The sequence below is a fragment of the Lithobates pipiens genome, unplaced genomic scaffold (genome assembly GCF_037356315.1).
Source record: "Lithobates pipiens isolate NorthernLeopardFrog02 unplaced genomic scaffold, aLitPip1_a1.2 Scaffold_25, whole genome shotgun sequence".
Classification (NCBI taxonomy): Eukaryota; Metazoa; Chordata; class Amphibia; order Anura; family Ranidae; genus Lithobates; species Lithobates pipiens.
Genome location: NW_027507787.1, coordinates 60,270,364 through 60,272,612, shown reverse-complemented (window position 1 = coordinate 60,272,612; position 2,249 = coordinate 60,270,364). Strand labels below are relative to the sequence as shown.

General features: G+C 45.0%; 1 non-coding gene across 1 annotated transcript; it reads left to right on the top strand.

Moving 5' to 3' along the window:
* Positions 1–1,315: 1,315 nt before the first annotated feature.
* LOC143932436 (U1 spliceosomal RNA) lies at positions 1,316–1,476 on the top strand. Its single transcript, XR_013262899.1, has one exon. It is a non-coding gene; the product is annotated as a U1 spliceosomal RNA (small nuclear RNA).
* Positions 1,477–2,249: the final 773 nt, after the last annotated feature.

Below are 2,249 nucleotides of genomic sequence, written 5' to 3'. Positions count from 1 at the left end.
TGGCCTGGTCATGAAGGGGGTAAATCTTCCATGATTAAAAGTGATTAAAGAAGGTTGCAAGATCTTTGGTGGCTGATTTCACCCGTTTGGAGGTGAAATCAGCTGATGAACTGTATCCAGGTAGACCGGCATAGCGATTGTTTGATGAGTGCCTTTTTGTTAAATGCCTACTCCTCCAAACAGACATTCACCCATCAAGGCATTTCTATATTAGGATGACTCCTGCCAAAAGCCAGCTCCCTGCTTGTATCAGGGTTCGAGGAGTACTGAGGCAGGGTGCTTTGATGTTTTTAGGAAGGTATGTATAGCACCCTGTTGAACACTCCAACCAACCATGATCTATCTGCATTTCATAGAGGAGCATATGTGAGAGAGCCCCCTAGTGGCAGGATGTTAAGCCAGTTCCCACACCAGGGGGCCTGCTGTGGAACCGTAGAACGTGAGGAGTTTGGATTATCTGTTGTGGAACACCTCACCATATCAGGTTCACAGGGCCACCATGAACTTATACCAGTCACATGCTTAAATTATATTTCAGACTATTCAGTGTGTAATAACCCTTACACAGATTAGTCATCCTAGCTCACCCTAATGGAATGTCCAGTAGGTGCTTGCTTTTCTGAATGCAAGGTGCAGTTAGCTAGTCTGCCACTAGGTGGCTCTATTTTCAACATGGTGCCATAAAGGGAATTATGTAATTAGGTGTTAGGCCTTTTTAAGAGGAAATCTCCCTTTAGTGATGTAATGGGTGCAATTTGTACCCATATACAGTATATACCAAGGTGGGAGGAGCCTGGCTAGTTGCAGCATGGATACCAAACCCCTCAGAGCTATTTGGATGTAGTCAGCTAGTGCCAAAGGCCATTGCCAGGACTAAAGCCCATGGTGAGGTAGTTCAGCACCCAGAAGGACCAGTTGTAGTTGCACCCGACTGTGAGTGGGATGCAAAAGGCCTTTTAGGCCAGGCTGTGGCTGAAGTGACTATTAGTACACCTGGGTATAGGTGTGTCATCAGGAAGCATGCCCTGCTGAGCAGAACTATGGAATGGGATATGGAGAGAAAAACTGGCATACTAACAAAAAGCACATTGATTAGACTTGGTGAAAGAATCTGAACGCTCTGGACTTAGTATACAATGGGAAGTGGTCGCAACTCCCAAGGAGCAGGAAGATGGCTTATAAAATTATATACTGGTGTTCTGCGCCCAAATGACAACTACAGAATGTTTGCTCCTGTGTATGGCGTTCTGTGTCAAAGAGTTCTGTTAGTATGTGATTTTAGAAATCACAGCCATTTTTAAAAGCTACAGTAAAAATACTTACCTGGCAGGGGGATGTCATGATCATGAAGGTAGTTCTCCCAGTGTGAGGATCATCCATTACACTCTGGCTGTGCTGACCTTTGGGATTTCCTCAATCACAGACTCAAACTGCATAATTTGTGGTAGTGGAGGACTGCATTCGTGCTATCCCCTGAATAAAAAAAAAAGCTACAGTAAAGTGTTGAAAACATACTCCTTGTGTGGACATTGCTTTATTTTTAAATATTAAGGCCTATGGCCAGGGATGTGGTAAGTGGGCATATGGCACAATATGGAAAAGGGATACAACTACTAGCAGGTGGGTAGCTATTCTATCCAAGTAGAGGCCTCAAGGGAATTAACGCAGTTTGGCGCCAACACACAGTCAAATGTAGTCCCCCTTACATGATTGTTTAAAGTAGTGTATATGGTGCTGCTTTGCTCTAAGTGACTGCTCTAAGAACTGCAAATCTACCAAGACATGGCCATCCACCTAAACTGACAGGCTGTGCAAGGAGAGCATCAGAGAAGCAGCCCAGAGGCCCATGGTAACGCTGGAGGAGCTGCAGAGATCCACAGCTCAGCCACAGGACAACTATTAGTCGTGCACTCAACAAATATGACCTTTAAGGAAGAGTGACAAGAAGAAAGCCATTGTTGAAAGAAATCCATAGGAAGTCCCGTTTCCAGTTTGCGAGAAGCCATGTCGGGGACACAGCAAACATATGGAAGAAGGTGCTCTTGTCAGAGGAGACCAACATTTAACTTTTTGGCCTAAAAGCAAAACGATATGTGTGGTGGAAAACTAACACTGCACATAACCCTGAACACACCATCCCCACTGTAAAACATGGGCGGTGGCAGCATTATGTTGTGAGGATGCTTTTCTTTGGCAGGGATAGGGAAGCCGGTCAGAGTTGATGGGAAGATGGATGGAGCCAAATACAG